We start from the raw sequence: 26,937 nt of genomic DNA on the forward strand, positions 1-26,937 counted from the left end.
CCCCATCCCTCCACCCCACAGCACTAGGCTTTCTGTCAGTGATGGGTTGGCTAGGAACCAGGAACATTGTTATGTTGAACTAATACAGGTTACAGCAAAAGCGCAATGTTTCTTGACAAGTCAAACCCTTTCTATAGCAAGTGTATTTTCTAAGAAAGTTTACCACCACCACCAACACTAGTTAAGGACCATTGACACAAGCCATGTTGCCAGTCAGTGCAGGTGGTCTGCCAACTCTGGCACTTTAGCACCTTATTGAATAGACCTATTCTGAGCAATTACATGGGAGTTTAACATACTGGATGTTGAACCTTTAACACAGAAATGGTTTCTCCGAAATGTCATTAGTCACTAGAGTCAAGCAACTGTTAACAAAGACAAAATGTTAATCTGCCCTGTTGAAGTCAATGGGAATTTTGACATTGACTTCAACAGGGCCAGGATTTCATCCAAAGAATTTTAAAACACTCAGACTGAAAGTCTCTTCCCATCTCAGGCTATGTCTTAACTGCCCAAAAAATGGGTTTCTACAGCAAGCTATAACTCGAGTTAGCTATCCTGCTGTAAAAATCCTAATGGACTGGAGACAAGGCATAGGTAGTTTTTTCCTGAATGTAGCTAGTTGAGATCAAAGACTATACCCCCTCACTGGAGGTTACCGCCACTAGCAATACTACCTGGGCCTTGTCTCCACTAGGATTTTACAATAAGATAGCTAACTCAAGTTATGTCTTGCTGCAAAAATCTCTCTTTTTTGGCAGCAAAAACATTCAGCTGGTCAACTTTCACTCCTGACTCTTGTTATATCATTGTTGTTACCAAAATCTGGTCACCTTGTTAAACTTTTAAAATTTGACTACAACAACTTTAAATGGATTGGACCATCAAAGACAACAACAAAGTAACAGAACAATCAAGTTTGCAAACAAAAAGGTTACTTGTTTGTAAGCTACTTTGAGCCTCATTTCAATCTCCAACCAACTTTAGCTCTTCCAACACACAAAGCACTTTTCAAATCTGCCAGCCACACAAACTATTCCAGACTTTAAAGGTGCAATAAACACACACAATCACAACAGTTTTTGCAGCTCTATATACCACAGTAATCTTAGTAGTGTCCAGTGACTTTTAGGGTAGATAAAACGTTAATTTATCATTTAAAAAATGAAGCACGTAAAGTAACTTCAGGTCCACTTTATGCAGTAAAAGAAAAAAAATACCATCACAAACCCTATTTTTTCCCTTTGCAGGCCAACTTCAAATTAACCAGTATGCTGTAGAAAATAAGTTGGACTATTCATCCTTCTTCTCAAAGCTCTTCTACTATTAAAACAATGATATTCTCAGACTTTGGTTGTCCGTTAAGCACCACTGCTGATTTTTAAAGCACATCATTTTCAGCTGTCTAACTGTCTATAGATTTGCATTCTGGATCAGAAGTGCTGAGATTTGCAGGCTGAATTTACAATTCATCCCAGTTCTCTAGCTCACTGGCTGGGGGTGCAGCATAGGCAGGAACGTGCTAAAAAGTACAACTTTTAAATGCTATTGATGATATCAATTCCAACTAGAAGGTGACGCTGAATTCTACATTCTTATGACTGTGACCCCGGCAACACATCCAAAATAATTATTAGTAACAAATAAAAGGATTTTATAGGATTGATGTTTAATGACAGAGATGAACAGGACCTTACATACTGAAGCAATCTCAAAAGACAAGAGAAGCAAAGGTTATGGCTATCAATTCAAGGATGTGAAGAGTTGGTATAATACTTTAAAGGTAAATGCTCAGACCTTTTCAGTGTTTAAAACACTTGTTAAATTAAGTTCAAAAAGTAACCTATTAGTCAGTGATATGAAATGACTTAACTGCGCCTGTTTTTAAGGGGCACAGGCATAGGAGGTGCTAAGAATTTATTTTCGACAGGCCAAATTATTTTCTTATCCTGACTGTACATTTTGCATGGTATAACAGAGGGCACAATGTGGCCCAGAGAGTTCAGCATGGCCACACAGATCCAACTAACTGAAACGATCTGATGATTTATCAATGTTGAGAGACGTTGTACAAAATTACCAGTTAAGCCTATTGAGTCAGCAGAGTCAGAGTTGTATCTGGGGAAATATCTAATGTACTTAATGGGGAGGGCAGTAGTTTAGGGGTTGACACACAAATAGTAGGCACACTATTCTTCACAATGATGCCAGCTTCGACTTTTATTAAAATACTTTTACAGGATATCCCCGTAAAGCTAGACAGCTTGTTTACTATGGGGCCTTGTCTAAGAGCAGCTCAAAGCTATTATACAGTACGTAGACTCATAGACTCTAGGACTGGAAGGGACCTTGAGAGGTCATCGAGTCCAGTCCCCTGCCCTCATGGCAGGACCAAATACTGTCTAGACCATCCCTAAAAGACATTTATCTAACCTACTCTTAAATATCTCCAGAGATGGAGATTCCACAACTTCCCTAGGCAATCTATTCCAGTGTTTAACTACCCTGACAGTTAGGAACTTTTTCCTAATGTCCAGCCTAAATCTCCCTTGCTGCAGTTTAAGCCCATTGCTTCTTGTTCTATCATTGGAGGCTAAGGTGAACAAGTTTTCTCCCTCCTCCTGATACACCCTTTTAGATACCTGAAAACGGCTATCATGTCCCCTCTCAGTCTTCTCTTTTCCAAACTAAACAAACTCAATTCCTTCAGCCTTCCTTCATTGGCCATGTTCTCAAGACCTTTAATCATTCTTGTTGCTCTTCTCTGGACCCTCTCCAATTTCTCCACATCTTTCTTGAAATGTGGTGCCCAGAACTGGACACAATACTCCAGTTGAGGCCTAACCAGCGCAGAGTAAAGCAGAAGAATGACTTCTCGTGTCTTGTTTACAACACACCTGTTAATGCATCCCAGAATCACGTTTGCTTTTTTTGCAACAGTATCACACTGTTGACTCATATTAAGCTTGTGGTCCACTATGACCCCTAGATCTCTTTCTGCCATACTCCTTCCTAGATAGTCTCTTCCCATTCTGTATGTGTGAAACTGATTGTTCCTTCCTAAGTGGAGCACTTTGCATTTATCTTTATTGAACTTCATCCTGTTTACCTCAGACCATTTCTCCAATTTGTCCAGATCATTTTGAATTTTGACCCTGTCCTCCAAAGCAGTTGCAATCCCTCCCAGTTTGGTATCGTCCGCAAACTTAATAAGCGTACTTTCTATGCCAACATCTAAATCATTGATGAAGACATTGAACAGAGCCGATCCCAAAACAGATCCCTGCAGAACCCCACTTGTTATAACTTTCCAGCAGGATTGGGAGCCATTAATAACTACTCTCTGAGTACGGTTATCCAGCCAGTTATGCACTCACCTTATAGTAGCCCCATCTAAACTGTACTTTCCTAGTTTATCTATAAGAATATCATGCGAGACCGTATCAAATGCCTTACTAAAGTCTAGGTATATCACATCCACCGCTTCTCCCTTATCCACAAGGCTCGTTATCCTATCAAAGAATGCTATCAGATTAGTTTGACACAATTTGTTCTTTACAAATCCATGCTGGCTATTCCCTATCACCTTATCTCCTTCCAAGTGTTTGCAGATGATTTCTTTAATTACCTGCTCCATTATCTTCCCTGGCACAGAAGTTAAACTAACTGGTCTGTAGTTTCCTGGGTTGTTTTTATTTCCCTTTTTATAGATGGGCACTATATTTGCCCTTTTCCAGTCTTCTGGAATCTCCCCCGTCTCCCATGATTTCCCAAAGATAATAGCTAGAGGCTCAGATACCTCTTCTATTAACTCCTTGAGTATTCTAGGATGCATTTCATCAGGCCCTGGTGACTTGCAGGCATCTAACTTTTCTAAGTGATTTTTTACTTGCTCTTTTTTTATTTTATCTTCTAAACCTACCCTCTTCCCGTAAGCATTCACTATATTAGACATTCCTTCAGACTTCTCAGTGAAGAACGAAACAAAGAAGTCATTAAGCATCTCTGCCATTTCCAAGTCTCCCGTTACTGTTTCCCCCTCCTCACTGAGCAGTGGGCCTACCCTGTCCTTGGTCTTCCTCTTGCTTCTAATGTATTGATAAAAAGTCTTCTTGTTTCCCTTTATTCCCATAGCTAGTTTGAGCTCATTTCATGCCTTTGCCTTTCTAATCTTGCCCCTGCATTCCTGTGTTATTTGCCTATATTCGTCCTTTGTAATCTGACCTAGTTTCCATTTTTTATATGACGCCTTTTTATTTTGTAGGTCAGGACAATACAGTTATAGTATAAGCTACCAGCATGCAGTAAACCATGTCAAAGCTTCATGTTACACCTGATTAACCAGCTGGCTCCAATACTACAAAATGATCCAAGAGCATTTGCTTTAAAATACTGTAGGTAAGAGTGGTTGGACAACTAATGTCACCTGGAAGTGTTATATAAGATAGCGTGTCTGTGTATCATTAGAGGAGCATTACTGGGGCTGTGTTTTAAGATGATGTGGATCATACCCCCAGTATTCTGGTGTTGTGTGTTCCTCTAAAGTGGATTCCATTTAGGTGCTTCATTTACTGGAGCAAATTCACATAATCTTCGCGTCCCTGGTGCATCACTTAAACTTTTATTACAACTACTGCTGAGTTCTGCTTCACCAAACACTTGGAAAATTTTATCAGAGTCAAATCAGACCTGCAAATGGTTTGTGCCAGTTGAACTCAATTTGCTTAGCAGGTTTTTGTGTTTCTACTTAATGTCTTAAGCAAACATATCCTCTTAAAATCAAAATAGAGCATACACCTCCTGCAAAACATAACGCCCTATGGGTGGCCAAATACCAAAATTTGTACATGGACAAATTGCAAACAATGGGAGCCTTGTCTGTGTGAGAACATCAAGATGTGCTCATTAGCAATATATATATATAGATTTATAATAATACAGTATATCTATAAAATGGGTAAATCCCCAAAACATCCTAGGCTTTCATACAGTGCAGCAAAGAAAATTTGTGTATTTGATATACAATGTAATAGACCAGCCAAACTGGAGACTCAGTTACATTACAGCCTAGGCAAATAATGTGACAGCAGAAGGGCTAGTCACATTATCAATAATTTAATGTAGGAATGCTTATACGATTTTTATTCTAGTTGTCAGTTCAAAAGCCTCATGCATACTGAACTGATTGGTACATGTCTTTTAGTGGAGCAGACAAGGAAAGGCTCGGTTTTATGGGTACTACTGGTTTTATGCTAATAAAGTTCCTTTTGTAAAATCCCAACTGCTAGACAGACAATCTCATATGTATTCTTCCTTATGGATAGTGAAGTCACGTACATTCCTCCACACTCTTTATGGGCTTCTGCATCCTTTGCAAACAGCACACCTGTTTACGTATTACATTTAATTTGATATGAAATGCTCACCACATTTTTTAAGTGCAATGTCTCACAATTATCAAGCTCCATACACAGTAAAGGCAAGTAATTTATAAATAGTTCAGCTTTACTCCTTGTTGCATACATTAGAGTCAATTTGCACTTCACCACTCTGTATTAATTGTAGCTTGATTTGGTGAAGTGCTCCTTCCACTCAGCCCATTTGTTGGCTTTAACAAATTCAGAGCCTTACAGATAGCTGAACATTAGCCTGTTTTCTCTTGTTTATTCAGAATGAGTCAACTTATGATATGTCATGTACAGTAGCTATGGTGAAGAAACACAGAGTCCCTTTATTCTAACACCAAAGAAGGAACTTTATTAGAATAAGGAGAACAGGATTATTGCTAAAGCTATTGGCAGAATGTCCAGGCTACATGGATTTTCTTACCTGGAAAGCCATTTGTTTAATTCTTCACTTTCCCACATGTGCGTTTCCACGGCAAAGCTACAAATGGCATAACAACTGTTATTAGCAACCGGAGTTCCCTTTATTCCATCTCCTTGTTTTGGTAGAAATATGTGGAATGTGATTATCTTTCCATTAGAATGGAATAAGAATGGCAACTGTAAAAAAGTGCTGAGGAAATGGGATGATACAACAAGAACATGCAAACTCTGTAACAGTCTGGACATGTTGGTCATCTGTAAGACAGTGACCTGCAAAGATGAGGCAGGGGTAGGGGATGTGGGAGACAGTACATTATAACGATCTCTTGTCCATGATCATCAAACAGATCATCAATGAATGCAAAGTCCTGTGGCTAGACAGTTCAATAGTGTTCACAGGTAAACCATCAAAACGAGTCCAGAAACCTCATGGGATAAAGAATAGACTGAGCTCAGCCTGAAAGCTCTGATGATTTGACCATGATAATGATGTCCTCACCATACAACCAATCCTGCATGGCTGCAAAGAATTGTGAGGTGGGTGTCATGGTAAGAAACCAGTGTTTTCTTGAGTAGGGGGAGGCTAGTGGGCTCATTGCTGGAAGACAAACTCACTGGGCAACAGAGTTGGGATAGGTGGGGACCCTGGCTGTTAGGTGAGGGGTTGGTACTGGAGTGAGGACTGGAGGTACTGGAAAGGCTGTTTTTGGATAGAATGGCTGATGCTTGCTGAAGAAGATGCTTCTCTTCTTGGTCTCCAAACTGCATAGTGCTCAGCTATGGAGACCGCACTGCTTTGCTTCAAGAGGTGGTGAATCCGTTTCCCCAGCCTCTAATAGTGCCAACTTTCCTACTCCAGAGCAAAACACTGAACAGGTGAGGGGGAAGAGGGAGAGGTCCACCCTAATGGCATTTGGCAGTAGGAGCCATCAGAGGATCAACAGGGCTGGGTGGGATCAGGAGATTTTGTTGATTTTTCTCTGAGGTTATACTCCAACCACTAGCTAACAGCTGTGCCCTCATAACATGCTCAAGGATAGAACCTACCAGTTAAGAAACACTACACAGAAGTTACTTTCTCTTGTGCTATTGAGCCAATCCTTGTGGCCAGAGGTCATACTGGCAGCTCAAAAAAGGAGCTGTCTCAGCTACTCATACATAACTAGACCTGACTGGGAGACTGTCGGTTGTCACAGCCCTAGTGCCATTAGTAGCAGCTTGAGCAGCATTAACCCCTACAGATGTGATCTGGTGTCTTCTAAAAGTAAAGGGACCTACAGCCATGCATGGCTCTGAGCAAACTGTGAAAGAATGCCTCATAGTCTTTTGGGAGCAGGGGTGGGGAGGGGAAAAAAAATCACTGACAAGTTTTCAATCACATTTTCAAGACCATCTTCGAAAGGAAAAGGACTAGGAATGTGGGAGGCCTTGTTTTTAAAATAGGTTCTCCTTTAGATTTCCTTATCCTCCTATGCGATGCATTGGTGCCATAATCATGAGCTTTGCAGGATCTCACAGGGTACGTCTTCACTACCCGCCGTATCAGTGGGTAGCAATCGATTGCTCGGGGATCGATATATCGCGTCTCATCTAGACGCGATACATCCATCCCCAAACGCGCTTATATCGATTCTGGAACTCCACCAACCCGAACGGAGTTGCAGAATCGACAGGGGGAGCCGCGGACATCGATCCCGCACCGTGAGGACAGTGAGTAATTTGATCTTAGATACTTCGACTTCAGCTATGTTATTCACGTAGCTGAAGTTGCATATCTAAGATCGATTTTCCCCCATAGTGTAGACCAGCCCACAGACTGGCTTTTAACTGTACTATTCAAATCCAGCCAGGGCAGATGCTGGCCAACAGAGCAGATGCTTAACAGTACACAAAAAAGTCACAGGGGTTTGGCACAGTGAAGGAGCATGTCACATCAAAGTAATGCTGCAAACAGAATTTACACAGGAACAAGAACTGTTCAAGTAAATCTGAGTATCCCTGTTAAGCCATTTGACTGGGGGCCCAGCTACAAGGCCCAGACATGTGACATATCTTTTCCTTTCAGCTAGCGCTAAAATGCCCTATTCTGCTAACTGAGGTGTTTAGTTCTGCTGACAGTGGATGGAAAAGGAGAAAAAAAAAGGACCCAAGAGTGGTGTCTGCAGGAGTTCATTACAAGGTTCTTTACTCACCACTGGTGCACCTCCTTGTGGCTACAGCTGGGGATTAGCTTCACCCAGTCCAATATACCCCCTTTCTGTCTCCTGTTCACACTGAGACTCTCTTGTGCTCCAGGAATTACAGTGCTCCCTCCTCATGGTGTGCCTATCTCACCAGGACATTACAGTTCCCCCCTTCCAGGGTATCAAAGTCTCACTGGTCTGGTTGACTCAATATTGTTCCTGGCAGCCCTTCAATCCAAGGCTATGCCACTTCCCAGCTGGCTGGTAGGGGAATCTGGGCCAATCCACTACTCTGAGTTCCACCTCAGGTACCCCTGAATCAGCAACCAAGAGCTGCAATATCTCAAACCTTCCTGCCATTTCCCTGAGACTTTTCCTATTCCACCCCATGGGGCTTCTGGTCCAGCACCCTTCTTGGTAAACCCTTCCTCCAGGGCCAGGATCCCAGGACTTCTACTCTCCCCCTGGCTCTCCTCATCCCCCCACCTAGAGAGCAGCTGTAAGTTTCTACACTACAGCCCCTTCTGTCCTTGCTTTGCATTATACCAGCCTCATCTGCTCAGCTGGGCTCCATCCTCCATCAGGGATTGTCCATCAAGCCTAGCTCTCCCTCAGGTGTGGCCTATCAGGTTACTTAGCACCTTCTGAGCCAAATTAACCCTTTCGGGGCTAGAGTGGGGGTGAACACCCCACCATAGGGATTTAGGGTGAAAGCTTCCTGTCAAAGAGGAAGAAGAGGGAACATTGTGATCTACTCCAGACAGGGGAGACTTTCTGATTCTTCAGTGTGTTTAAGTGTGTTCAGCAGAGCTCTCATTTAGCGTGCAACACCTTTTGTTGCACACTACCTGGCCCTAGAGTATGTACTATAAACATCTTGCTGCTGGTGGGTGGGCCCCCTTGACCTGGGGCTGCCTACAGCTGGAGGTTTGGCAGCCTGCCTGAACTAACATGGGGTAGGAAGAATGTAATCACCTGTTTTGAAATCTTACCAGGCCATTAGGACTAACACAAAGTACCATGTGGTCTTATCACTACAAGTGGTCACAACTTTAGATACCAAGTATCACGGCTTAGGAACAAGTTGATAGTCACATTATAAATGTCATCGATGAGGTTAGAGCTCTTTAGATTAAGTAGAACCTCAGTTTTAAATCATAGCCAAAAAAAATAAAATAAAATAAAGCCTCAAGCCTCTAAGTCCGCCTCAGCAGCATGCTGGAGATTGGTTTAGTATGGATTCATGACCGATACTCGCTAATGGGAGCACTAGTCTTCAGGATTTGTCAGCATCCTTCAATAGGGTGAGATATATTAATCATTTTTAGGAATTCACAATTTATTTTATTTAAATTGCTATAGAATCTTACAGCCCAATCACACTATTATTTCTCAGTCTGGATGGAATATATTAACTTGCATATAGAAAAAAAAAGAGGGCAAAACAGGAGCAGAGTGGGGGCAGGAAAGACATTGCAGAATTAATGAACATCAGATTCAGCAAAGACATTTCAGTCTGCTCGGCTCTGAAAAAAATCTGTAAAACTCCTCAACAGTACAGCTTGATGAGCCTCTGACTTTCATTATCATTCAACATCAACTTTAAGGTGTTTGGGTCTTTGAAATTTCAGCTCTCTCTCAAATATTTTTTGACTCAAACAGGCTGTACTCTTTGCCTTGACCAGGTATTTGTAAAAATCCATAAATGGAAACAGAGGTATGTGCCTATCCTGATGTTGTCAAACTCAGTGACTAAGCAGAAATATTACTTACAGGTGATTTTTTCCAGTCTCTGTGGCTTTTGCCCACAGCACAAAATACCAAGCTGATGATGCACTAACACCACCTTTTCCTGTTGAGATGTGCTGTACCGTTCCACAGCATGTTTCCAAAAATTTCACAAAGTACTTGTTTGTAGCGATTCACTCTGCATAGGAATTCCTAAGATAAAATTGAACAGAAACTGCTGTAGTTCTTTCAAATGTATCTCTACACTTTATAAATTGCCTTTCAATATTATTAGCATAGACAAAACTAAACGTGACAAGGATTTTTGCCTGAAGCAGTTGTATACGTAGTATAGTATATTAGAACTATAGCATTCGTTGATCTTTTTAGAGCCATTTCAAAAAGCAGCAGCAGATTTTCCCTAAATAATAAAACCCAGGGGTTTAGCAGGTTCACTACTCTCCTTTAGCCATATATATTTCTGGATCAAAAATTTTTGAATGTAAAAGTGATCCTCATGCTTGAGCTTCCCTGCTTTTAAACAGTCTCAATTTATATGCTCAATAGTGCATATGAGACATGCCTGTTTTACAGTAATAAAGAGGTAAATACTCTCTCCTTCAGAGGTCCATTCCTATTGTTAGACCCCAGTCCGTATCCATTGCTGTTCAAAGCCATGGTCCTAATTTTCAAAGCCCCAGCTACATCAGCAGCCACATCTCAATCTACAACTCAACAAGACAGCTGCACTCCTCTTGGAAAAGATAATGTAAAGATCCCAGGACAAAGCATAAAGAGAAATTCTCTCTGGGCCTTCTCTCCTTAACCCCCAGCCATGGCCCCTAAACCGGCAGCAGAGATACGAAGTGGGCTAGGAGGATTTGTGTTGGCTCTGCACTACCAGATGATCATCCCTGGCTCAGGGCCACTTCAGACAGGAGATGCAGCAAAGAGCAGCCACAGCATAGGGCCTAAATGTATAATTTTAAAATGTCAGGTGAGGAGTACAACTTTAAGACCTCTGCTGACAATGTGGGGTTACTGTGCCTTTGATCTGTTAAAGTTCAGATGGCAGAGTTCCTAAGAGCCTCCAGCTGGAACTGGCTGTAGAACTAACAGGATCTGTGCGTTATTTACTTATTTCCCTTGTGAACAAAGAGTCCTTACTATGCAAACTTGACTGTTTTGTTGTTGTTTCTTGTTGCTGTTATTCTGATCCCATTAGAGCCATCACAGTAAAATTAACACCCTTTATTGGATTTTGAGAAATAGGAGAAGTAATCTCCTTTTTCAAAACTATACAGCTGATGAGGGTCGGTTTTGTTTTTTTTTGCAAAAATACCTTCCTGAAAGAAGACCCGTGCCCATTCCTGTACAGTACAGCAAGATAACAAGAGTGCAGGGATTGTGCTTTCCTTTTTTAAAATCATCACATTGGGCAGGAGCAATTTGTGCTGACAAAGATAAAATGGGGTGACAGAATTCAACATGTCTTGAAGTAACAAGGTTAAACATTTGGGCTTAACCCTGACTGACTATTCAGCTCCCTGTCAAAAAAGCCCATTAGAGGAACACTCACAAGAAAGTTTGGTACCAATTGTGAGAGTTTAGGGACTTCTTGTGATGAAGGAGAGGAAGTCTAGCCTTCTCCAGTCCTCCTAAAAATCAGCACTGAGCTCTTTCAAGTTATCTTTTAATTTAACATAATTTTGGCAGCAATTATAATCAAGCGATACTATGGCAAGTTTAAGCATGTGTTTGTGAGTGGAATGTTACTACTTCTGTATAATCAACATGATGTTGCCGTCATTATTTCTGACTACATTACCCTGCCACTAATGCCACACCTACTATATTTTCAGCATTAGATTTTTTTTTTTTAAAGAAAAGGGTGATGCAATTGCAAAAACCCTACATCACACCCAATCAAATAAAGCAAAGGACTCTTCTAGAAGTGACTCTTGTTCAATGCAAACTAATAGATTTACACCACACCCTTTTTGTCGTAAAAGAGTTAGATGCCAGATCGGTATATGATTTGGCATCCAATGTCTAACACCATGAATTACTAAACTGAAAGCAAATATGTTTCAACATTATTGTTACAGGTCATGGAGGTTGGCTGACAAAGTGAAAGAATGTAATTATACAATTCTACATCATGTCATCACTACCTGAATATGTGAAATGCATCTAATTAAGCAATAAGAGCCAGTGATTCCTACTTATTAGAGCACCTAGGGTGTGTTGAGAACAATAAGTGAAGACTAAATTCTTCCAGAGCACCCAGTACATATGCAAATTAGTATTGTAAAATGTTATGAAGTATCCTCTTGCTATTATGATGGCCCCAATTCAGCAACATGTATAAACCTGTGCCTCACTTGAAGCATATTAGTCATCCCATTATCTTTAGCTGGACTACTCACATCCTTAAAACTAAGCATGTCCTTAGAAACCCAGATGAACTGTGGGCAGTATGGCATTCTGAAAACAGATGTGTCCTAAAATTAGAGAGATTATTGTAATCTCATAAACTAGATATGGGAAAGGTCATTACCTCATCTTCTCCATATCCATGCTAGGGCAGTCTTGTTCCCTACAGAACACTACTTCACAATGATAAATTATTATTTTCATACTCTGTGTGGAGGTTAGAAGGAAGAGGATGAAGTAGGAGAAAAAGAAAAGTTAGGAACAGCAGATGAAGCAAATTATGGAGAACAGAAGAATGTATTTTGATGCAACTCAGTTTTGCCCCTGGTGCTTAGAAAATGAAAGGCACATCAGAAATACTTAAGGTAAATATAATCAATCTGAGGGCTGGTCTACACTACGGGGGGAAATCGATCTTAGATACGCAACTTCAGCTACGTGAATAACGTAGCTGAAGTCGAATATCTAAGATCGGATTACTCACCCGTCCTCACCACGCGGGATCGATGTCGGCAGCTCCCCCTGTCGATTCCGCAACTCCGTTGGGGTTGGTGGAGTTCCAGAATCGATATAAGCGCGCTCGGGGATTGATATATCGCGTCTAGATGAGACGCAATATATCGATCCCCGAGCAATCGATTTTAACCCGCCGATATGGCGGGTAGTCTAGACATAGCCTGGGTGGTTTGTAATACATAAAGATGGGCCCAAGCTATTAAATTGAGATTTGGATTTTGAGGGTGCTTGGATTTTAAGGTTTGATGTCTTGGAAGCCACTAAAGGTGGTTACATACATAAACTTAGGAAACTCTCCTTTCCCACGGTAAAGTAGAGCTACCTGAACAATTAATAGTTTTTATGGTGTTAAGGTGCCCAGAACTGTACATACTATTCAGCTGTTGTAGGTGTGGTCTGACCTGGCTCTCTATTCTGTGATATTATGCCTCTTCACACGAACTCCAAAAGAAACATAGGCTGGTTTTTGGTGCGATGTAGCACTGGAAACTTGTGTAACTTGCTCCCTACTGTTACCATTAGGGAGATGTCATCCTAAACAGAGACTATCTAACCCCTCATGTGTTCTTTTACTAAATTTCCTTAGCTGTTATTTGGTGTGTTGATCCATGTATTTTGTTATGGTTGTGATCAGATCTTTTACTTGGAAAAAGTAGAGTGGACAGTGGTATAGTGCTAATTACATGCCTGGATTAGCAATAATAATACTTATTGGATAAAAGATGCTAGGTAAGGGCATAACTGCAAGACCTTTACAAGCAATAATAAAGCAGCACAACAACCTTACAAGGTAAGTATGAATAGTCTCATTTTACAGATGGAAAACTGAGGCACAGAGATGCTAAAAGAGTTGCCCAAAGTTGTAGTTAGACAGTGTCAGGGCCCTGAAGAGAATCCAGAAAACCTAAATGGGCAGGTAGCTTGTGTGCTATGACTGTTGCTTATCTCATTGCTACATTTTGTTTCCCTCTTCTGTTTGTTGTATCCATCTCACCCTTAGATTATAAGCAATTTGAGGAAGGGACTCTCTCTTTGTTATGTTTGTACAGTGCCTAGCACAGCGGGCCTAGGGCATTTAGGCACTACCACAACACAAATAATAAATGGTAATAATGATCCTGACTTCAAATCATGTGCTGTAATCACTGGATGTTGTATGGGAGGGAATAATTGCCATATAGAACTCATTGTCCATTATGCATTAATTAGGCAGAAGATTTGCTTATATAATAGACCTGAATCCCACTTACTATAAAGAATCTCTGTGGTAGAACCTCTTGTCCAGGACAAACAAGTATTCCCATCTGTGATTAAAATGGACAAGATTTAAAAAACAAACCAAGAAACTGTGTGTGTTTGTCTGGTTGGTATCTACATAGTGCCCTCAAGCAAACAGCATGACAAATGAAACTTCTCTCCCTTTAGCCTTTATTACAAGGAAGAAACACTGCTTATTACTATTATCAGTCAGACATAATGTCATACACAAGTCTGAACCCTGAAGCAAGAGTCAATAATCCAGCACATTTAGAAACTGAACTTTGCTCCTGCGGTCCTTAGGGTGGTTATTGAGAATTTGATGGAATAACAGGAGAATTATTCTTCCTTGCCTGATATTTATAGGCTAAGGGAATTATGTGCAATGCTTCTTGCTGAATCTCACAGGGTAAAATCCTGCTCTCATATCTTTGTGGTAGACCACCTTGGATATTCTATTTTATGTGTTTGGGTAGAATTCCTGTTGATGCCAATGGGTGTCACGCGCACCTGAGACTAAAAATTTTTGCCAGCAGTTTGTAAATACTTACATAGATAGCAGATCTAATAAAAGGTGTGCATTTTCAGACTGGAATAAACTGGATTTGTATTTGGTTACCAGATTATTTGTTCAGATTTCTTTTAAAAAGGTACTTAACATGTTTTCCACTGGAATATCATTTACATAACCTAAGTGATGGGTCCAAACCAGAAACTTCAGATCTAGTTTCAAATTTCCCCAATATTTTCAAATCTGGAATTTTGGCTTGAAACTGTCTCTACATAATTCATTTAAGAAAAACTGTATATGGGCATATATGGCTAATACTTATTGACAGATCTCACTAAATGTTATGCATAGATGTAATAGCAAGAAATCTGATGGCGTTAACATTTTTTAATTTCATGCATGTTGTCAGAAGCATGGTATTAAGTGCCCTCTGCTGGCAGCTTTTTCTCATAACAACCTGAAGCTGGGAGTGTTTTCAAAAAGAAAACACGACACACAATCTCTGTGGACCCAATTCTCCACTGCTTTGCACCTTGTGTAGTCATTAACACCTATCCAAAATGGCTGTAAAAATATCACCAGGTCAGAATTTACCACTTAGACATTCCAATTTATATTCACTTTGCACAGACGAAAAAGCTTGATCCTGTGCCCATTGAAGTCAATGGGGCAGATTCTCCATTGTATTATGGCTGTAATGCTCTGTCACTGCCAAGAGACTTTAAAGTCTCCAAATACAGCCCCCAGGGAATTCCCCCAGCCCAAGCACAAAGGAGTGCAGGTATGTAGGAGTCTGACTGGAGAGCTGCACCACTTTGGCTGGCTATTCCCAACTGCTGAAAGCCCTCTTGGGAATGGGTAGGGTGACCATATTTCCCTATGTTGAATATGGAACACCTTGTAAAATTGCTCATATTCAACAGCAATCAATCAGAACTATGAAGTAGTCACCCCAACAGGCTATAAAAACTCCAGAGCCCAGCAGGGAAAGGGGGGGGACTAGGGCATAGACATAGTATGACTTCTATTTTGGTTGGCAGGGACAGGCAGGGCTCAAGCCAGCTCCACATGGCAAGTCCAGGGAGGCAGTGCCACCTTCACCTCCTGACTCACCTCAGTGTTTCGCCTGTCTTGGTTGTGACGGTGGGGAGGCACAACCAAAACTTATAACTCAAAAGGTGTGCGGGAGGGGTTCAGCTCAAAAAGTTTGAAAACAGCTCAGGGTGCAGGGAAGGGGATAGCTGGAGGCTGTGTGGGGTCAGGAGGTAGTTCAGGATGCAGGGAGGGGGGTAGGGGTGCAGGTAGCAGTCCCTGTTCCCTAAGGGCTCTGCCAGCCCCACCCCTATTGCTCTTACCAGCTATGTGAGAAAAGGTAGCTAGGAGGTGAGCAGCAGCCAGCAGGAGAGGCGGGAACACCATGGCTGCCTGCTCCAAGGCACCAGCCAGAGGAGCAGCTGCCCTGCACTGTCTGGCTCCAGCTTCCCACCTACAAACTGCCTCGAGGGTAGAGAGAGAAGGAGGTGTCTGGGGGTGTGTGGAGCTGCCCGCAGGACACCCCTTCACATTCACTGCAGTTTGGGGTGGCAACATTCCCAGTGCCCCCCAACTCTGCCCATGGGCTATGGGGGCTTCTGCCCCATGAAGAGCACAGGGAATCCAAGATTCAGCCCCATGGCTCCTGCCTTCAGCCTCACGGAGATCGTCAGGGCTCAGGCATTCAGCCCCGTGGCGGGCGCAAGGAATCAGGGCTTCAGCCCCCCCACCCCACAATTCTGGCTTGAGCCCTGTGGCAGGTACTGGGAATTGGGGTGTGACGAACTGGGAAAGTTCTTAATGTTTTCTCTGAGTACTGTGTTGGTGCCTCAGTGTCCCCATGGCAGTTCTTAAGTATCTGGCAGAGCAAAGGGCCAGTGCACCTAAATGCCTGACCCTCTGTCTCCTAGCAACTGATGGCCTGGGCCCCTCCTCTGCAAAGGTGCCAGCTGAAGGTGTTGGAGACAAAGAGATCAGGTGACCTCCTGGCCCGGGAAAGGGGCTGAGGAGAGAGGAGGGGCTGGGAGGAGTTGTTAGTCTGGAGCTGGCTGGGGTCAAGGGTGGAGGGCAGACCTGGGGGTCTGGCTCACTGCCCCCCAGAATGGACCCGGCCGAGGGGTCCGGTTCGCTGTATCTACAAGCTCTGTTTTAGACCCTGTTCCTGTCATCGAATAAACCTCTGTTTTACTGGCTGGCTGAGAGTCACGTCTGACTGCAAAGTGGGGGTGCAGAACCCGGTGGCTTCCCCAGGACCCCGCTGGGGTGGACTCGCTGTGGGAAGCGCACGGAGGGGCAGAGGATGCTGAATGCTCCAAGGAGAGACCCAGGAGGTGAAGCCGTGTGAGCTTCTTGCCCTGAACAAGTCTGCTCCAAGGGAGAGGAGGCTCCCCAAAGTCCTGCCTGGCTTGGTGGGGAGCAGTTCCAGAGCATCGCCCGGGGACTCCGTGACAACTGGTGGCAGCGGCGGGACGTACTGCACCCCGTGAATGGCGCTGCTTGCAGTAAGTGACTGGGGAGGAGTAAAACAGAGGAGGGATAATGAGGACCAGGCATGCTGAAGGCTCAGAGAGGGATGGTTTCAGGGAGCAGTTAACCTCTGGGAGTGTGTGACCAGCGAGAAGGACTGTTGGAGTAACGGGGTTCCCCTGAGGATGGCAGCGAGCAGTCTCAGGGGCGGAGGAGCTTGCCGCTCGACCCTGGGAGAGAGAAGGATTTTTGCAGTAGCAGGGTTCCCCGGGGGATTGCAGGAGCAGTCCCAGGGGCGGAGGAGTCTGCAGCTCGACCCTGGCAAAGAGGTGGTGATCACGAGAAGGGCTGGCACACCAGGGGTTCTTCCTGGAAACCATGGGGGAGCCAAGAGCACACAGGCCTGTGAGTCCAAAGCCACTTGGGAACGGTGAAGTGATGGCCTATCACCATCTCCTTGAGAAGGACATTGTGATCCTGTGCACAAAGAGAGGGTTACGCATGGGGACGTTCACCAAGGCACAGTTAATCGTGCAGTTGGAGGAAAAGCACCGCTCTGAGGAGCAGATTCCTGGCCCAGATGGGGCTACAAGAGGATCTGAGAGCAGCTGGAGCATCAGCCAGGCATCCCCGGGAGTCTGGTCCCCAATCAGACGAGGGTCTTCAGGATTGGGTTCCCCATCAGGAGATTGGAGACGGATGGGATGGGAGCAGAGCCCGAGAGAGCGAGAGGACCGTGAGAGAGAGCAAGAGCCTGAGGGAAAGCTGCATGAGAAGCAGCAGCAGCGTGGACTGGTGATGGTGGAGCAGAGAGACATAGGGGGCTGCCCAGGGGTCAGTGGGGAAACACGCCTGCGGGGGCAAGACCCTGGGACAGAGAGAACTGTGGTGGTGCAGCCCCAGATGCTGAGGGACTGTGGAACCTGGGTGAAGTTCCCTGGGGTGAAGCCCCTCGCCCTGCCTATGGCCCAGATCCCTGTACAGACCCAGAAGGGGTCGGGCTGGCTGGTAGTTGGGGTTCTCCAGGATATCGGCTGGGAGGCCCTGTTGGGGGGTGACTATCTCCCCATGGGACAGGATCCAGGCCCCGCTCCGGTAACGGCCGAGGGTTTGAATTCAAATCCAGGGAACCAATTGGCTAGGATTGAAATGGTCAGTGAAAATGCAAATAACCTGGCTGGCAGGGGGGAGAGGCTGCTGGGCTCAGGATACCTGCCTACCTATAACCAGCCCCCTGAGGCTGAGTGGGAGGGAGAGATGCTCCCCGCCTCCCTGCACACTGGAGAGGGGGCTCACGCTGGCTCTGATGCTGTGACCAGAGCAGAGAGCTCGCTGCCTGCCCCCACTGGAACTGCAAGGGCAGTGCTGAGCATGGGGGGAGCTGAGACCCCAACTGAGTGGGGGGATACCCAGGCAGGGCAGGTCAGCTGCCAAACAGGTTTGCCTGGTCCAGACATGCTGCTGGGAAGTGATTACACAGCAGGGAGGGAGCTACCAGGGACGGGGCTCAGGGGGGCTGTGACCCCAGGCCCAGCCAGCGAGAAGGAGCAGGTCCCACTCCCTGCCCCAGCTGCTGAATCCCAGACCGAGCTGCAAAAGGATCCCTCCTTGGAGAAGCTGAGGGAACTTGCTGGCCACAGCGCTGCAAACCTCCGTGGGGAAGGCTGCAGGGACAGAGTCCTGCAGGAGGAGGGATTCCTGTACTGGGAATGGGCTCCCCAAGGGGAAGTAGAACTGGGGGGAATCGGGCGGCAGCTGGTGGTGCTCCAGGAATCCACAGGGCTCTTCTCATTTGAGCTGCTGGATGGGAGGAGAGTGAGGGGACCCCTGGACCTGAAGAGGGAGGATTGGATGGAGAAGGGGGAAGACCCCCGGGGGGATCTCTTCCCTGAGGTGGGAGCCAATCTCCCCATCAGGTGTTCCCCGTTCAGAGTCACTGGGAAAGCAGCCCAGAACCTGGAGAGAGAGGTCAGGGACATGCTGGCTTTAGATGGGATCCAGCCGTTTTACAGCCCATGGGCCTCACCCATGGGGCTGATCCCCAAGGGAGACAGGAAGATCTGGTTTTATGGGGGCTATCAGAAGCTTAAAGCCATCACAGTGTCCGATGCCTACCCCATGCCTAGGCCTGGGGAGATTCTAGACAAGCAGAGGGAGATGGAGAACTTGGCCCTGGCAGACACTGATAACATGTGCATCTTTAGCCAGCCCTGGGAGGAACAGGTGTCCCAGGTGAAGAGGGGGCTGGGCTGCCTCAAGGAGGTGGGACTGATGTTAAAAGCTGGAAAGTGTAAGGGGGGACGGCAGAGGTGTTGTGTCTGGGCCACAAAGTGGGAAGCGGCTGCCCAAGCCCAGAGCTGGCCAAGGCCAAGATGGGGGCTCTTAAGTGCTGGGAGAAGACTCCGTCCCAGTTTGGACCCCAGAGGTATTGGGGTAGCAAAAGGGTTCAAGCCGCATAAACCTTCCCGCATGCGGCCTGCAAGTGCCATCAAGCACACCCGACCTAAGGGAGGGCGTGAGACTGGACTGTCCTGGTGTAACTCACACCGAGGAATGGGAGAGATGCTGGGGCATCCATGGGAACGCTGGTGGGTTCGAACTTCCCCAGGTCACTGGCAGGAGTGACCTCGCTCAGTTCGGTCTCGAAGGGGGGAGAGATGTGACGAACTGGGAAAGTTCTTAATGTTTTCTCTGAGTACCGTGTTGGTGCCTCAGTGTCCCCATGGCAGTTCTTAAGTATCTGGCAGAGCAAAGGGCCAGTGCACCTAAATGCCTGACCCTCTGTCTCCTAGCAACTGATGGCCTGGGCCCCTCCTCTGCAAAGGTGCCAGCTGAAGGTGTTGGAGACAAAGAGATCAGGTGACCTCCTGGCCCGGGAAAGGGGGCTGAGGAGAGAGGAGGGGCTGGGAGGAGTTGTTAGTCTGGAGCTGGCTGGGGTCAAGGGTGGAGGGCAGACCTGGGGGTCTGGCTCACTGCCCCCCAGAAGGGACCCGGCCGAGGGGTCCGGTTCGCTGTATCTACAAGCTCTGTTTTAGACCCTGTTCCTGTCATCGAATAAACCTCTGTTTTACTGGCTGGCTGAGAGTCACGTCTGACTGCAAAGTGGGGGTGCAGAACCCGGTGGCTTCCCCAGGACCCCGCTGGGGTGGACTCGCTGTGGGAAGCACACGGAGGGGCAGAGGATGCTGAATGCTCCAAGGAGAGACCCAGGAGGTGAAGCCGTGTGAGCTTCTTGCCCTGAACAAGTCTGCTCCAAGGGAGAGGAGGCTCCCCAGAGTCCTGCCTGGCTTGGTGGGGAGCAGTTCCAGAGCATCGCCCGGGGACTCCGTGACATGGGGCTTCAGGCCCCCTGTGGCTCCAGCTTCAGCTCTGGAGTGGGTGTCGAGAATCAGAGCTTCACTCCCCACCCCACCCCCGCTCTGGCTTCAGCCCCATGGCAGGACCTGGGAATTGGGGCTTCAGTCTCTCCAGGGCTCCTGCTTCAGCCCCGTGGAGGGTGCCAGGGATCAGGGTTGCAGCCCCATGGAGGGCACTGGGGCTCAGGCTCTGGGTTTCAGCATCAGCTCCCAGTAATCCCCCCTGCCTCGAAAGCACTTGCAGACCCCGAGAACCCCTGCTTAAGATTTCACATGGCGAGGGACGACACACACCCCTAGCCCCTCACACATGGGGCTGCCTCTTGTCCTACTTGATGTGTCATCTTCCTGCCTCTCCACCCGACCTGAGGCCACCACATGCTCTCACTGCCAAGCCACAAACAAGACACGGCTGGGGCTGCACTGACCGACCACTGACTGACCAGCAGGGGGAGCAGAAAATACAGGACAATTTGACCCTTTAAAAAAAAAAAAAAAGAGGCAGGACACCTGCAATAGGGCTTAAATACAGTAACTCCTCACTTAACGTTGTAGTTGTGTTCCTGAAAAATGTGACTAAGTGAAACGATGTTAAGCAAATCCAATTTCCCCATAAGAATTAATGTAAAAAGGGGGGTTAGGTTTCAGGGCAGCTTCCCCTACTCTGCTAGCACCAGAGGCAGGGGAGTACAACCTTCAGCCTGCCCCCTCCACTCCTTCCCCCAAGCCTCCACCCTTAACCCACCTCTTCTCCTGCTCACCTCCTTCCCCTTTACTTTGCTTACTTCATCCTGGCTCCTCCCCTCTCCCTCCTCTCTTTCCAAATTCCAAGCCAGCTGATTGCTGAGTAGAGGAGGGAGGGGGGAGCCTGTGCACTGAGTCCTCGCTCCTCCCCCCCCCCCCCGCAAAACGCCGCAAGCCAGCTGATTGCCGCTGGCAGGAGAGGGAGTGGAGGTGCACCGAGTCCTCGATCCTCCCACCTCCTTCCTGCCCAGTGCAATCAGCTGGCTTGCAGCGTTTTGGAAGGAGGGAGGGGGAAGGAGCGAGGACTCGGCACACAGGCTCCCCCTTCCTCCCAACACAGCATGGTTTGAGTCGGGAGAGTGGCAGTGAACTGAGGTCTTGGTGTATTGGCAGGTTTGATGCAGCCAAGATCTTGTACTCCTGAACCACAGCAGCATCTCACCTCATGTTGGCTAGCGCAACACCTGCCAAAACTGAAAGCCATGGTATTGCTATTGCTTTGAGAGAGCTGCTTAAAATTAATGCTGCACTCAGAAACTGTGTGTCAATGAGACTGGTGTGGGAAGGAGCTGTTGCACCAAACTGGGGCACGATACTCGACCATTGGCAAAACCAGGGCTTGTTCAAAGCATGCATGCATCATATCCCCAGGACATACCAGGGAGCTTCTGGATGATGTTAACCCTTGTCTTTATCTTTTTTGGTGGTGTTAAGGTGTTGGAGATGGCATTAGCTGAATGTCTGGTTGAGGCCATAACCAACACCAAAAGATGATAAAGACTATTTGCATGAGTAAGTCAATGGGATTTGTGGCCAGACATGCTGGACTTCAGTAAACAGATGTAGGCTCTTGGCCCTTTTTATGCATAACATTCATTTGTGGCATGCTAAGTAAACGTGAATTTGCAGTGGACTGCACCCAGGCTTCAGAATATGGAGAAAATCTTGAGGTACACAAAGTTTTACAGCATTTGAAAAAAAATATTGCTTAGTCATTACAAAAATCCACACTGGAGTGCACAATTCTATACACTGGAATTTTGCAGCATTTGTGTTAATGATCTGGGCTCACAAACTTGTTTAAGAGAAATTTAAACCTTTTCCCACAATAGTAAAAATCTGCAGTGCTGACAGCGAACAGGTTTAACCATGGTTACCAAAATGGTGCTGATCATAGTTTGTCCTAGTTAACACCCGATATTCAGCACTGGTTCAGCTGCACCCACACTTGACACCTGCTGGAGTATTACAGCTTCCTAAATGTTATCGTATGCAATCTTCATGCTTCAGAGTTTCTCAGCTCTCCTTGCTCCTCTCCTAACAATGACATTCTCTCTCCACTCTCTGAAAAATATCATTGCATTTCAGCAGCCATACCCACCTTTTCTATGACTACAGCTCCAATGTGTGGCTGCTTTCATTTGTGCATGGATTGCCACCAGAATGTCCCTTCATGGGAAGAATGGAACACACTAAGCCAGCTACAGTAGGTTTGTGAAGCCCAAGGATTCCTCTTTTGTCAGTTTCAGTGCAAAAATTGCTATTCAGTGCAATTGTAAGCCACAGATGAGTAAGTGTTATAAATGTTTCCCAGCGCTGATCAGAGGACATGAACTGTTATAGCCTCTAACTGCAGAGTCCTTAGCTCTGTAGCAGCTCAGGTTTTTAGCTATGGATGGTCCCACTTCAAATCTCTGGTGTGTCAGTCCTATCTCATACTCCATGCTTGGAGTAAGTGCCTAGGACAATGGAGTCCCCATCCTGGTTGCCGCCTTCAGGGGTATGTCTGTGCTGCAGCTGGGAGTGCAGGTAGACAGACAATAGCATGAGCAGAGCTAGCACACTAAAAAAAATAGTGTTGACTTCCTATGGCATGGATGGCAGCATGGGCTAGCCACCCGCTTACAAGCCTGCCTGATCCTCTGGGGCTGTACTCAGGTGGTTAGCCTGAGCTGCTGCCTGTGACACAAGTCCATCACACTGCTATTTTTAGCCCACTAGATTGAACGGAGCTATCACCTATCTGTCCACTCGGTCTGAGAGGCACACTTCTAGCTGCAGTATAGAGATGTCCTAAGTATTACTATAATACAGAGAATAATAAAATAAAGGAATAAATAATAAGTCACAAGAATCCTTGGAATCCACATTAGGGCAGCATTCCAGCTGTTTGCGCTGCCTCAGACCTAGGATCCTGATTCCTCACTGCCTTGATCTTTGTCTAACTCTAGTCATTTACAAAATGGATGTAAAATGTTCTGATTTGGTATCATTTTATATCCATGTCAACAGGTGTAAACAAACCTTGCCACACGTGATGTTGGAGAATCAGATCAAAATTCTTCTCAATACACAGCTTTTAGATATCAGAGAACTGTGCTAGCAGCACGACTGCTATGATTGAAGAGCCACTCTTTTCCATCCAGAGCTTATCCAGAAAAAAAAATTCGAGATACTTTTGTGTTGTACCCACCCACCTAAGGTGTGCCTGTTCATATGTCTGACCTTAAAAATTGTCCACTCCTTAAATTGTGCCTTATTTTTGTTTAGAAAGACGTTTGCAGCACATCCTGGGCACTATCAGAAACATAATGATAATCACTAGCTCTAAAAGTTCCACACATCAAAAAAGGGACATTTTCACAGTTCTAGCACGATCTGCTGCACAAATTCTTCACAAGGAAGTGCCCCTGGCCTTTTAAACTCCTATTAACCATGTATTTACTTTATGAAAGTTGGAAGACATTTTTGCCAGCCCAGAGATTGAGCCGCCAACTATATTGACTCACTGAAAAGCAAGAGAATCTTAGTAGGACATATAGTCACTCTATACACTAGTAAGGAGATAAGCATATGACAGGTGTCAGAGGGCTCTACTTAGCAATAATAGGGCTATAAGAAAGCCAGTCAACATTTTTTGTTTCTCTGATGAAAACTGTCCCACTCGCTCCAAACCAAAACTTGTCACAAATAATTGTCAACTTAATTTTCCATTTTTGGAAAAGGTATTGACTTTAAAAAAAATATTGAAATTGGATTTAGAATTGTTAGCAAGCATTTTTGGCAAACAAAGTTGTTAATCACAATCTAACATGATTTTGTTAAAAGGTATTTTAAAATGTCACTTGAGACTCTGGCAAAAAAGGGAAAACCAGGCCATTTTGAACTGTGCAAAACATAAAGGTTGAAATAAAAACGTAAAGAGAAAATAATCCTGTATTAAAAAATTAAAGCTCTGCTAATGTTCCATCGACATTGATCATGCTCAAAGCCTAAGCAACGGGAACACTGGGGGCAGGGCGATGCGTGGCCAAGTCACCCCTGCTGGCCCAACAAGCGGCAGTAGGTTGCTGGGTAGGAAAGCAGGACCCCAAAAATCCATCTCTTGGGATGCAGTGGGAACAGCAGCACTGAAACCCTCAGATCAGGCACTGGCCATGAGCCGGGCCAGCCCCCACCTGCCCCTTGGGGCTGGTTCGCCTAGTGCAATTCAAGCCTCTAGCGGCCAATGCTCAGCTCACCACGGCGCAGGGTTTCTTCTCCGGGGGGACACGGCGGGGGAGGGCTGAGGCCCTAGTGGCGGGGTGAGGCGGCCCGGGCCCGGGCTGAGCGGCGGTCTCCGGGGCAGGCCGGGCCGGGGACTCCCCCCTGACGCACAGGAAAGCCAGGAGGCAGCGTGCAGAATAAAGCGCGCAGCGGGCGGGGGCAGGCAGCCAGCCGCCCGGCGGAGCTCAGCCTGCGCGCCTCGCCACCCGCGGAGCGGAGCGGAGCCTGCCTGGGGGCGCCCCTCGGACAGGCAAGTCGGAGCAGCGGGCGGGAGGGGGCTGCCGCTTGCTCGCGGGCACCTGGAGGGGGCCGAGCTGAGCTGAGCTGAGCTGAGCTCAGCGCTCCGCACCGCACCCTTCAGGCTCTGCTGGGGCTCCGCTTGGCTCCCCTCGCCTAGCTGCGCCGAGCCGGCCCGGGGGGGGGGCAGAGCGACGCGGGCGCCGACGCGGCGGCTCTTCGCACCCGTCGAGCTGCCGCCGGCTGCATGCGGTCCCCAGAAAAAGCCGGGGAAGCCGGGCCCCAGGGGGCTCCCAGGCACGGCCCGCTCGCAGCGCTCTCTGGGGCCACCCAGCGTGGGCACGGCTTGAACCACGTGCCCCTCGGGCTGCTGCACAGCCCCGGCAGCTCCAGGGCCGAAGAGGCGCGGGAGGGGCAGTGAGCGCCGCACCGCGGGAGGGGAAGGGGAAGTTTCTTACATGGGCACCTGCAGAGAAGAGCGGACGGACCAGAGGAGCGAGGCCAGACAGGAAATGGAAGAGAGACTAGCTCTATCGGGGGGTTACGTTTGCCCTCTTTGCCTTTGTTCCACCTGTACGCAGAACGCTGATTCCTCGGGGCTCTGCAGAGCTGCTGCTTTGCTCATGTCCCCCACTGAATATGGGTCCTGGCCCTCTTTTGTGGGGAGTGGGGTAGCCTTCCCTGGGTGAGCTCTGTGGTTGGAAGTTCAGAAAGTAGTCATTTTCGGGAAGCCTATGCGGAAACCCAAAATTTGCATGGAAACTGCCTAGAGCAGAGTGCCAAAATAGCCTTAAGAGATCATCTTGTTCTACAGAATGGTAGAGGCCATTTGTGTTTTGAAAACACATTAATTTAACTCCTGAAAGAAACTGAACAGAAGTAGATGCTATGGTACTGTTTTATAAGATTTCCCACTTGTGCACAATGTCCCTCTTAACAGCATAGAGCTTTGAGAATTAAACAGATACATTTAGACATAGGTCCCAAAACTAGGGGTGCTTCTGCACACCCCCACTTGAAGTCATTTCCATCATTTTATTTTTATTATATATAAAAATAAGAGTGTTCACAGTTTGGCTCAGTGGCTCTGGCACCTCACCTATACAAATTGTTCCAGCACCTCTGCATTTACCTTCTGTGTGGGAATTTGATAATTTCAGAAGATACACATTTTGAAGCCCTCATGCTTTCCTAAAGTACAATTTAACTGTTCTAGAATGTATTTATATATGGTTACAGAAACAGATCATCCAAACTGTATAGCATATACTATTGACAACATAACTGTAATATGAAAGTTACATTGCAACATTAAGAAATAGTTTATTACATTGCAATATCAGCTATTTATACTGCATTAGATGCTTTGGAGTAAGAATCTAAATTAACTATATATTTTCAGTTTTTTAACTTTAATTTTTCCTGGAAAAAAGGAAAGTACTTTTTGGTATGAATTTGAATAAAAGTCTATGCTTCCAGTTGTCTTACAGCTTGTTTCACCACAAGAGAAAAATGAACATGGCAAATCTATTTATGCCTTATGACTAAAAGTGAAATGGAAAGCATGCCACAATATGTATTGTTTTTGTTTGATCTGGATATGCTAAAAAAATTCTCACATTTACAAAACAGGCCCCAATTGTACAAAGGGTCATGCAGGCAAGTAATGGTGAACGTAAAAGAAACTTAAAAGCTTACACTGCAGACAAAATCCTGTAGTCCTTAGTTAAGGTTTTATTAGGTGTTCTTGGCCCATCTAAAATTCTGGGATTCCCAAAAGCCATTTAATTCTATTATAGTTTTGCACTCAAAACTCCTACTGAAAATAGATTCAGAGTGTCTAAGGCCAGAAGGGACCATTGTGATCATCTAGTCTGATGTCCTCTAAAGCTTAGCCACAGAAGTTCCTCAAGATGGATAGATGGATGGAGTGAGAGAGAAAGGAAAAAACCCACCAGTCTTTACCTATGCAAAAGACATCATCAGTATGGAAGGAACACATGGATTTGGCTCTTTGTATGCATCACTAATCAGTTATGCAAACTGTGTAAAGTTACCAATACAACTGCAGAAAGGGAATGAAATGCTTTCATACC

General features: G+C 45.9%; 2 protein-coding genes across 5 annotated transcripts in view; one reads left to right on the plus strand and one right to left on the minus strand.

Annotated features, from left to right (window-relative positions):
• The window catches only part of MYO1B (myosin IB), a 264,196-nt gene extending 239,595 nt beyond the window's left edge, over positions 1-24,601 (minus strand). Inside the window, exon 1 of the mRNA XM_050969467.1 lies at positions 24,580-24,601. The gene's annotated coding sequence lies outside the window, so the exon portion shown is untranslated. The remainder of the gene's footprint in view (positions 1-24,579) is intronic.
• A 186-nt stretch (positions 24,602-24,787) lies between these two features.
• STAT4 (signal transducer and activator of transcription 4) overlaps positions 24,788-26,937 on the plus strand; it is a 67,541-nt gene continuing 65,391 nt past the window's right edge. For all 4 annotated transcript variants that reach the window (XR_007776508.1, XM_050969512.1, XM_050969513.1 and 1 more), the window contains exon 1: positions 24,788-24,854. The gene's annotated coding sequence lies outside the window, so the exon portion shown is untranslated. The remainder of the gene's footprint in view (positions 24,855-26,937) is intronic.

Source organism: Gopherus flavomarginatus, chromosome 10 (assembly GCF_025201925.1).
Source record: "Gopherus flavomarginatus isolate rGopFla2 chromosome 10, rGopFla2.mat.asm, whole genome shotgun sequence".
Taxonomy (NCBI): Eukaryota; Metazoa; Chordata; order Testudines; family Testudinidae; genus Gopherus; species Gopherus flavomarginatus.